The sequence below is a fragment of the Hyaena hyaena genome, unplaced genomic scaffold (genome assembly GCF_003009895.1).
Source record: "Hyaena hyaena isolate Hyena2069 unplaced genomic scaffold, ASM300989v1 scaffold_19, whole genome shotgun sequence".
Classification (NCBI taxonomy): Eukaryota; Metazoa; Chordata; class Mammalia; order Carnivora; family Hyaenidae; genus Hyaena; species Hyaena hyaena.
In genome coordinates, this window is record NW_024080651.1 from 5009831 (window position 1) to 5020994 (window position 11164).

The following is an 11164-nucleotide window of genomic DNA, read 5'->3' on the forward strand; positions in this document are numbered from 1 at the left end:
TTGGGACACATGTACCCCAATGTTCATAGCAGCACTCTCAACAATAGCCAAAACATAAAAAGAGCCTAAGTGTTCATCAACTGATGAATGGATCAAGATGTGGTTCATATATATAATGGAATACTACATGACAATGAGAAAGAATGAAATCTGGCCATGTGTAGCAACATGGATGGAACTTGAGGGTGTTATGCTGAGCAAAAAAAAATCTGTCAGGCAGAGAAGGACAGATACCATATGCTTGCATGTATAGGTGGGTTAGGAGGAACTTAACGGAGGACCATGGGGGAGAAGAAGGGGAAAAATAGTGGGGGAGAGGGAGGGAGGCAAACCACGAGAGGCTCTTGAATGCTGAGAACAAACTGAGGGCTGATGGGGGTGGGGTAGAGGGGAAAGGGGGTAATGGGCATGGAGGAGGGCACTTGGGGTGAGCACTGGCTGTTATATGGAAACCAACTTGACAATAAACTATTTAAGAATAAAAAATATAGGTGAGCTTACCTCATATCATATCAAATAAACTCTTAAGCCCCCCCAAAAGATGTGGTTTATCTATACAATGGAATACTACATGGCAATGAGAAAGAATAAAATCTGGCTATTTGTAGCAACGTGGATGGAACTTGAGGGTATTATGCTGAGTGAAATAAGTCAGACAGAGAAAGACAGATACCATATGCTTCCATTTATAGGAGGATTAGGAGAAACTTAATGGAGCACCATGGGGGAGGAGAAGGGGAAGAATAGTTGGGGAGAAGGAGGGAGGCAAGCCATGAGAGACTCTTGAATACTGAGAACAAACTGAGGGCTGATGGGGGTGGGGGAGAGGGGAAGGGAGGTGATGGGCATGGAGGAGGGCACTTGTTGGGATGAGCACTGGGTGTTATATGGAAACCAAACTGACAATAAACTATGAAAGAAAAAAAAAGACAAAAGTGTTAGAAATAAAAAAGAAAAAAATAAAGTGCATGCATGTATCATGGAAGGCTGTTGATTGGTTTCCCTTTGTGTCCTGGGGGCTGAGTCATGTGTGGAGAAGTCAGAGATGAACAGGCACAGGCTTGCACCCAGCCTTGGAGGAGCTCTCTGACTGGCTTTGAGAGTAGGTGGCCACAGTGCCCCTGACCCATGGGAGATTGAGATGAGCTATGCCTGAGGCAGAGTAAGAAAGAGGCCAGGGACACAGGGACACCTTCCCCAGAACCCATTGCAGGAAATGAGAACAGACATTGGACTCAGTGGCAGGCTGGCTGAGGCCAGTACTCCCATATGAGGGGACAGAGGATATGGGATGGGAGAGGCAGGCTGAGCACCCCATCAGATGGGGCAGGTTGAGGGACTTTCCACAAGGGAACAGTGAAAGGGAGGGTTATAGGACAGGGCCACAGTCAGGAGGACACTTGAACTGAGAACAACAGCAGGCATGGATCTGGGGTCCACACTGATGTCGTACTCTGAGCCTTGCCCCTCGCTGACTCCAGGCCATGTGGCTCACTTCTCTGCAGCCTCTGTTCTCCCCTTGGGTCCTGGCCTTCTGGATGTTATATCTGGTCACTTTGGCCTGCTGTTCTATAGGCAGCCGGCCACCAAAGCTGACTATAACTTCTAAAGATGCCTCAAGGGATGAGGTTAGAAGGCCAAGACCCTGAGGGACCAGTTCTTGCTAGGGCTGGGGCTGCCTGCCCTGGTGGTTTGGAAAGGCCTGAAGTCTGCATGCAGCTACTGTGTGCATCTGATCCACAGGACCCAGAGGTGCCCATGTCGTCCATGTCCACGTGATGGTGATAGCTCACAAAGTCTCTGTCAAGGGCATTGCTCATTTTGGCAACTACCTTGGTTTTTAAAATAAATTTTTATTTATTCATTTATTATATATTTATTTATTTAGAGTATAAGAGGGGGAGGGGCAGAGAGAGGGAGAGAGAGAATCATAAGCAGGCTCTGCACTGATGGTGCAGAGCCTGATGCAGGGCTTGATCCCACGAACTCTGAGTCAAGCCAAGATAAGAGTTGGACGCTTAACCAAATAAGCCACCCAGGCACCCGAGCAACTACTTTGTTTTTATTGGCTTGTTTTAAATGGATTTCTCTTTTCCTTATTAATTGTCTTTACTGCTTCTTAGGAAGAAATGAGCCCACCTGTCCCTGCTATCCTCAGCCACTGTTCTCTGTTTCTCCTCTGTCCCAGAGGGCTCTTCCCTCCCTAGCCTTCTCCATGTGCCCTTCACTCACACCGCACCCTGTGGCATGCGCTGCTCCCCTCCCCCTGTCCTTTGTTCTTTCTTGGAGGCTCTCTTTCAGTTTCAGGGAAGCCTGTGTCAGGTGGTGGCCTGCCCAGAAGTGCCTGATTCATTTACCTGGAGCTGCTCTGCATGCAGGATTCCTGCTGCTCTCTGACCTCCTGCAACTTCACTGAAGGCTGTCTAGCCCCTGGCTGCAAGTTCTGGCATCATCTTCGACCATCTCCCCCTGCCCCACTCAAGTCTTCCATTGACATGTTGTCATTGCTGACCATATCTTACTGTCCCCATCACTGATTGTCCCTGCATCCATCTTCAAGCTCCTGAAGACCCTTGTCTTTTGAACCCCTCTGCCACCGCCTTCTGTCCACCCACCCTTCCTGCTGTGCAGCCTTTCCCATGGGTCCCCAGTGAAGCCCCAACCTTGCCAGCACAAGGTTGGCCTCTTGACCTCTCAGCACATCCACCTGCCAAACCCCAATCTGGGATTATCCTGCTTGTGTACTCTCATGGGCCTCTGCCTGGCTGCTGTGGAATGCTGGAGACAACATATATGCCTGCATAGGCTGCAGCTACTGAATGGTCAGGCTTCCTGCCCCAGGCAGCATGCAAGACCAAGGGAGTCTGGGAACAGTGAGCACATGGAGCTCCAGGAGGCTGGTGGCTAGCGGCTGTCCTGGGCAGCTGATCAGGGGGCCTTCTGGCCAGGCTGGAGATGGGCAGGGCCTCATGTTACCAGGGAGAGCAGAGCTCACCAGCGCTTCAGGAGTCTTTCCTTGATCTTAGATTTGCAAGCTTCTTCTCATGTGTTACTAGAAGAATCTGTGTGAAGAAAGGCATGGAGTCTTTTGCTATTCTGATGAGAAGTCAGGCAACCCCAGGACTGGATGATTTGTTCTTTCAGTAGCTTCTAAAACGTGGGTGTCCTTTGACAATGGAAGGCTTTATCTGATATCCGCAGCTGCCATCTAGTGGCTGGATCAAGACCCTTCCGAAGTTTTGCTGGGCCTCCTAGGGCTGGCTTGCATATGCGCCTTTGCTCACTCACTCATCTTTTTTAAAAAGGTCCCTGTGGGTTCATCAGAATGTGGTACCTCTAGGGAGAAGAACACAATCAGGAGAATGAACTTATATAGAGGCAGTCCCCTTGCTCTGAGAAGGGCTGGGGACCAGGACCAGGGTCGTGCATTTGCCTCCCCAGGCTTCATCCAAATCTTGGTATCTTGGTGCCCCTGCTGGGATTGCTCCCCATCATCAGCCCTCAGGTCTACCAGGGCCCCTGAACATGGAGCTTGTCCCCAAACTCCTGGGCCCTGTCTTCTGATTGGCACACCCTTTCTCTTTAGATGTTTGCATCCAGACACAGCTACCTCTAGACCCTGGGACTCTGGCTCAGTAATTTGAAGTCAGAGGCTGGCTCTTTTCTGGTTGCCACAGTAGCTACCCTTCCAGTTCCCTTCTAGACTTCTGGCTCCTCCTCCTGAAGCTGCCCTCTTTTTTTTTTTTTCCTCCCTTGCTTGGCCTGGCCCAGTATCTGTCTCTCAGTCCCTCCTGGGAAGGGTCTTCCTCCCTCACCTGGTTGTCTAGCTTCTGTCACACTCATGCATCCTCTGCCTAACCATACGGCAGCCTGGGAACCAGATTACCCTCGGCTTGAATCCCAGCTGTGCCACTTGCTAGCTGGGTCACTTTGGCAGTGTTGCTTGACCACTTTGTGGCTCTGCTTCCTATCCTCAAAGTGTGTCAATTGAGGAAGACCACTTACAGTTGTCAAAAGGAATAAATTAAATCATATCACAAATTGCTCAGCTCAGTAGCTGGAGTGTGGTGGCTGCTCAGTTGACAGCAGTGAGGCTGTTGCTCTTTTGATGATGACTGTTCAGTTCTGCACATTCTGCCTTAAAGCAGGAGTAGTAGGGCCTCTTTGCTGAGCCAAGGTACACATGCCACACAGGCAAACTTTAGGGGCAACTGCTCCCAACCATATAGATCAGTACACCTTCAGATTCAGGGCTTCTGCTGGGCCTTTATCCGTGCCAGCCCTTCTAGGGGTCCCATGACAGCCTCCTCCTCTATCTTCTAGTGACTCTTGAATTTCTTGCCACTTTACATACCCTTACTACACCCCAGAAAAAGACCTTGCCTCCATCTCATTCCATAGAACAAAAAATCCCACCTTCCAGACCACCTCAGCTCCTACCATCAGACTTAGCATCCTCCCTGCATCCATCCCTGTGTGACTCCAGTGGAACCTGGTCCCACTACTATTCTTTCTCTCCTGTAGCCTCAACTTCTCTCCTGACTTCTTCCTACTGCCCCACCTGATCCACTACCCACTGTCTTGAAACTGCCCTCATAGTCTTACATTACCTTCCAGACCTGGAAGTTGGCCAAGTAGTAAACCTGGGTGTACTGTTTCCTCCTGCCCTCCTTCACCTCTCAAATTCTGCTGTCATGAGATCCTTGAGCGCCAGCCCTGAACAGTTTTATATCTGCCTGCTGCCCTTTACCCGCATGGCCTCCACCTTGGTTTGGCCACCTGGGCTACCAGATTCTGGACTCCAGCAGATCCAACAGCCAGAATAAGTCTTCTAAAATGCAGTTCAGCTCCATTCCAGTTCTGGGTAGGATGAAATGAGAATACTTCACTTTGTGCAGCTAGAAAACCTGGACAGAATACATGGGTCAGTTGTTTAAGCACCCTAGAAATTAAGTAGCCACAAACATACTGGAGAAGACCATAACTTGAATTAACACTGAACAGGTGTTAAAAAAAAGTTTACAACTTTTTTCCTTCCAGTATATCCAGTCTGGACTCAGGGGAGACCCATGAGTGAGCAGACAGAGTGAGCTCCAGGACATCCCTCTTGTTCAGACCCAAGTAGCAGGAAAGTTCTAGCAGTGATGGTGGCAGCAGGAGCTGCTGGTGCCTCAAGCTCTGAGGGGGAACTCTCCTCTCCAGTAGAAAGAGTTGTGGTTCCAAGAGGGTGAGTGAGAACCCGTTGCTGTCTTCTCTTTCTCCTCCCACCTACTTGGCCCCAGATGTGGGTGTAGTGATGGGAAATGGGCAGGGGAGACAAGTAAATAAAACCCCAGTTGTGGACCAGAGGACAGAAAGAGAGAGCCCTTGGGAACTGGGAAATGCCAAGGTATCACAGAGAGGAGCTTGGGAAAGTGACCCCATAAAGTTGTTTATAAACTTCTAGGTTCACGTCCATGCTGCACATGCATGATTCAGATCCTAAACTGATCCTACTTTGAGAACTGAACTAAAAGCCACATGAACATCAAGGTCCCAGTGGCCACTGGGTGGCACATAGGAGGGAGTGACTCATTGCACTGCAAAGACATTGAAAAGGGAATTGACAATGAAACCATCACCAAGAGAAGTTTGGTCAGAACTTGGGTCTTGAACCCAACTAGGTCAATGGCTTACTAAAATGAAAATATCAAAGTACCAACACTGGAAATGAAAAAAGCAATTAGCAGTACAGATTCCACAGACATAAAAGAATAATAAGGGAATAGTACAAATAACTCTACCCACAGTTCTGACAACTTAGATGAAATAAACTGATTCCTCAAAAATCATAAACTCCAGAATATACCCAAGATCAAGTATATAACCTGAATAATCCTTTAACTATTAAAGAAATTGCATTCATAGTTTAAAAACTTAAAAAACAAAAGAAATATTCAGGCCCAGTTGATTTCATTTGTGAATTCTATCAAACATTTGAAAAAGGAAGAACACCATTTATATCAATCTGTTCTAGAAAATAGAAAAGAGGAAACACTCATTTTATGAGGACAGCATTACCCTGATATCAATGGACAAAGATAGTACAAGAAAACTTCAGACCAATATTTCTCATGAATGTAGATGATAAATTCTCAATAAACTATTAGTAATTTGAATACAATAATTTAAAAGCAGAATAATATACCATGATTGAGTGGGATTCATACTAGCTGTGTAATATGGATTTAGTATTTGAAAATCAGTTAATGGAATCCACCATCCTAATGGTCCAAATAAAAACTACATGATCATGTCTATTGATGCAGAAAAAGCACTTGAAAAAATTCAGTGTCATTCATGCTAAAAACGTTCAGCAAACTGGGAATTGCTCCAAATGGGAAAGAATTCTTCCACCTGATTAAGAGCAACTATATAAAACCTACATTGTACTTAATGGTGAAAGACTCCTAGGATCATTAAAAAGGCAGAGATGTCTATCCTCACAACTCATATTCATTCATCCTCATACTAGAAGTCTTAGCCAGTATAATAAAGCAAGAAAAAGAAATCAAAGTAATTCAGATTAGAAAGGAAGAAACACAAACTTAACTCTATTTGCAAATAACAAGATAGCTATATAGAAGATCCTAAGAAATCTACAAAAATACTTTTAGCACAGCTACAGGATCAATACACAAAGGTCAATTATATTTCTATGTACTAGCAGTGAGACTTCGGAAACTAAATTAAAAAAATTTATAATGTGCCCCCATGAAATACTTAGGTATAAATATTGCAAAAACATATATAGTATCTGTGTACCAAAAACTCTAAAATGCAGATAAAAGAAAAGTCCAAAGTAAATGGAGAGACATACAATGCTCACGGATCAGAAATTCAACAGAGTAAAGATGTTAGTCCTCCCCAAATTGATCAATAGATTTAATGCCATTTTAATAAAAATTCCAGCAAGATATTTTTTCATTGTAGACAAGCTTATTATAAATTTACATGGGAAGACAAATAAACTAGAAAAGCTAAAACGATTTTGAGAAGGATAAAGTTGGGGTAATTACCCTATGTTAAGACTTATCATAAAGAATTGTAATGAAGATAGTGTGTTGGCAAAGAGACACATATATTAATGGAAGAGTCCAAAAGTGGACCCACACAAATAGGGGCAGTAGGATTTTGGCAAAGTTACAAAAGCAATATTCAATTGAGAAAGAATAATCTTTTCAACAAGTAATGTTGAAACATTGGACATTTATTTTTTAAAAAGTATCTTTAATTAATTTTTAAAAATTTACATCCAAGGTAGTTAGCATATAGTGCAACAATGATTTCAAGAGTAAATTCCTTAATGCCCTTTACCCATTTAGCCCATCCCTCCTCCCACAACCCCTCCAGTAACCCTCTATTTGTTCTCCATATTTAAAAGTCTCTTATGTTTTTGTCCCCCTCCATGTTTTTATATTATTTTTGCTTCCCTTCCCTTATGTTCATCTGTTTTGTATCTTAAAGTCCTCATATAAGTGAGGCCATATGATATTTGTCTTTCTCTGACTAATTTTGCTTAGCATGAGACCCTCTAGTTCCATCCATGTAGTTGTAAATGGCAAGATTTCATTCTTTTTGATTGCTGAGTAATACTCAATTGTATATATATACCACATCTTCTTTATCCATTCATCCATCAATGGACCAAAAAAAAAAGTATCTTGATCTAAGCCTTTCTCATATATAAGTTAACTCAAAATACAGAACATAAAACTATAACACTTTTAGAGGAAAACTTTTTGACCTAAGATTAGGCAAAAAGTTCTTAAACATGACCTCAAAAGCATAATCCATAAAAGAAAAAAATTGATATATTGAGCTTCATCAAGAATGTGAAACTTTTACTCTGCAAAAGACACTGCAAAGAGACTAAAAAATCAAGTTATAGACTAGCAAATCATATATGCAATATAAGACTTGTATCCAGACTATGTAAAGAATTCTAAAACTCAACAGTAAAAAAAACAAATAACCCCCCAGTGTGCATAGAACTAATAAGTGAGTTCAAGAAGGTTGTAGGATTTAAGATCAACAAAGAAAAATCAATTATATATCTATATACTGGCAAATAACATATGGGAACAGAAATTTAAAACACAATACCATTGGGGCACCTAAGTGGCTCAGTCAGTTAACCATCTGACTCTTGGTTTCAGCTCAGATCATGATCTCATGGTTTGTGAGTTCAAGCCTCGAGTCAGGCTCTGACCTGACAGTGAAGAGCTTTCCCTCTCTTGCTGCCCCTCTCCTGCTCATTCTCTCTTTTTCTCTTAAAATAAATAAATAAACTTAAAAAAAACAATACCACTTATAAGTTCTCTCAGAATGAAATGCTTAGGTATAAATCTAACAAAACTTTTACAGGATCTGTTCACTAAACATGACAAAATGTTTATGAAAAGAAATCAAATATCTCAAGAAATGGAAAGACAAACTATATCCACAGAATGGGAAACTCAACATAGTAAGGATGTCAGTTTTTCCTAAATTGATTTATATGTTTAAAACAATTTCAGGGCGCCTGGGTGGCTCAGTCCGCTGAGCGTCAGGCTTCGGCTCAGGTCATGATCTCATTGGTTCGTGGGTTCGAGGCCTGCATCGGGCTCTGTGCTGACAGCTAGTTCAGAGCCTGGAGGCTGCTTCGGATTCTGTATCTCACTGTCTCTCTGACCTTCCCCTGCTCATGCTGTCTCTCTCTCTCTCAGAAATTAAAAAAAAAAATTAAATAAAAAAACCAATTTCTATCAAAATCCTAACAAGATATTTTGTAGCTTACTCTAAATTTTATATGGAAATACAAAGGAACTAGAGCAGCTAAGACCATTTTGAAAAAGAATAAAGTGGAAGAAATCTCTTTACCTGATGTTAAGACTTACTATATAGCAAGAGTAATCAAGACAATATGATGTTGGTGGAGAAACAGAGACCTACAGACACATTAACAGAATAAAGAAAGCAGAAATAAACACAAATACACCAAATTGATTTTTTTTACAAAGATGCTAAAGCAATTTCATGCAGGCAAGATAGTCTTCTCAACAAATAATGCTGGAGTCATTGGACATCCATAGGCAAAAAAAAACAAAACCAAAAAACCCTCATCCTAAGCACCATATAGTATAGAGAAATTAATCCAAAATGGGGCATGGATTTAAATGTAAAACTTTTCAAAGACATAGGACATCTTTGGGATGCAGGGCTAGATGAAGAGTTCTCAGACATGAGATCATGTCTAAGTGTTAGCACATTCCTTAAAGGAAAACTGGACTTCAAATTGGAAAACTTTTGCATTGTATAGACCCTATCAAAAGGATGTAAAGAGGCACGCCTGGGTGGCTCAGTCAGTTAGGCATCCGACTTTACCTCAGGTCATGATCTCACAGTTCATGGGTTTGGGTCTGTGCTGACAGCTAGCTCAGAGCCTGGAGCCTGTTTCAGATTCTGTTTCTCCCTCTCTCTCTGACCCTCCCCTGATCACAGTGTCTCTCTCTGTCAGAAATAAATAAAAAAAATTTAATAATTTAAGAAAAAACAACAAAAGGATGTAAAGACAAAGTACAGGCTGGGAGAAAATATTTGCATACTATTTATCCAACAGAAGACTAGTATCTAGAATATAAATAAATTTAAAAACTCAACAATAAAAAGACAATCTAACGATAAATGGGGGGGAAACATGAACAGGTATTTCACTGAAAAGAAGATAAAGGTGGCAAATAAGCACATGAAAAGGTGATCATTATAATTAGCTATTAGAGAAATGCAAATTAAGTTCATTATAAGGTATCATTACACACTTATTAGATCAGCTAAAATAAAAAAATAGTGATAATACAAAATTCTGGCAAGGATCTGTCCTGTATGTTGCTGGTGGAAATATAGGATGGTACAGCTACCCTGGAAAATAGTTTGGCAGTTTCTTACAATGCTAAACATTGCAATTACCATACGACCTAGCAGTCACACCTCTGCACATTTACCCTAGAGAAATGGAAACTTAGGTTCACACAACAACCTGCACACAAAATAGCATTGGTTTTAATGGCAGAGTACAGGAAACTACCCAAATGTCTTTCAGTGGGTAAATGACTGAACAAACTCAGGTCCACAACGCAATGGAGTACCACTCAGCAATAACAATGAATGAGTTACCCAGACATACAACATCTTGGATGAATCTCAAAGGTATTATGCCAAGTGAAAGAAGTCATTCTCAAAAAAAGTTGTATGACTCTTTATATAACATTCTGGAAAAGGCAAAAACTGTAGATATGAAAGACCAGTGATTGATTGCCAGGGGTGAGGGGTGGAGGGAAGGTGTGATACAAAGTTATAGCATGAGGGAGTGTTTTGAGGCTGATGGAACTACTCTGTCCTAGTTATGGAGGTGTATTAATGAATCTATACATGTGTTAAAATGCATAGAACTGTATGACAAAAAAGTAAAATTTGCTGCAGATTAATTTGAAAACAAAATGCAATTTTGATTTGTATTCCTTCTTTGGCTCTCCCCTGCCCTCCAGACCTGCCCATTTTCCCCTCTCTTTGTCAGCACACTGCTTACTGATAGGCATGCTGAACCTCTTATTTGCAAATCTATTTCCTAGCACCCAGCCATATTCCCATACCTTGCTTCCCCTTAGGTCTGCTTCTCCTTCAAGGAAAAGCCATTCTGGAAACTTTCCCTGAGCCAGCCTCCTACTTGGGCCAGATGCTTGATCTCTGCAACTTGGCCTAGCCCTGTGTGCATAGTAGTTAGTGTTTAATATGAATATGGACTTCTCAGAGCCTCATATTCCCCATTTGTCAGTCCACTGGAGGCTTCTATTATGTGCCTCCCAGGGTCCTTCCAGTTCAAAGATTTCTAAGTCACTGGGAGCCAGCCTCCCTGGGGCCAAACCATGGCTACCTTACTTACCAGCTGTGATTGAGCAGATTGCTTGCTGTCTTTTGCCTCATTCTCTCCTTTGTCAAATGGAGTTAATGACAGAACCACCTCTTAGAAGTGCTGTGAGGACTAACTTATTAGGTAATGCATGGAAAGAACTTAGCACTTGGCTTGGCAAATGCCCAAGAACAATTAGCTGTAGTTATTGAGAATAGCCATCTTGGCAGCTTTAAA

At 42.5% G+C, this 11164-nt stretch overlaps 1 protein-coding gene across 4 annotated transcripts in view; it reads left to right on the top strand.

Annotated features, from left to right (window-relative positions):
* OSBP2 (oxysterol binding protein 2) overlaps positions 1-11164 on the top strand; it is a 182451-nt gene that overhangs the window by 45683 nt on the left and 125604 nt on the right. The gene's annotated exons all lie outside the window — the stretch shown is intronic.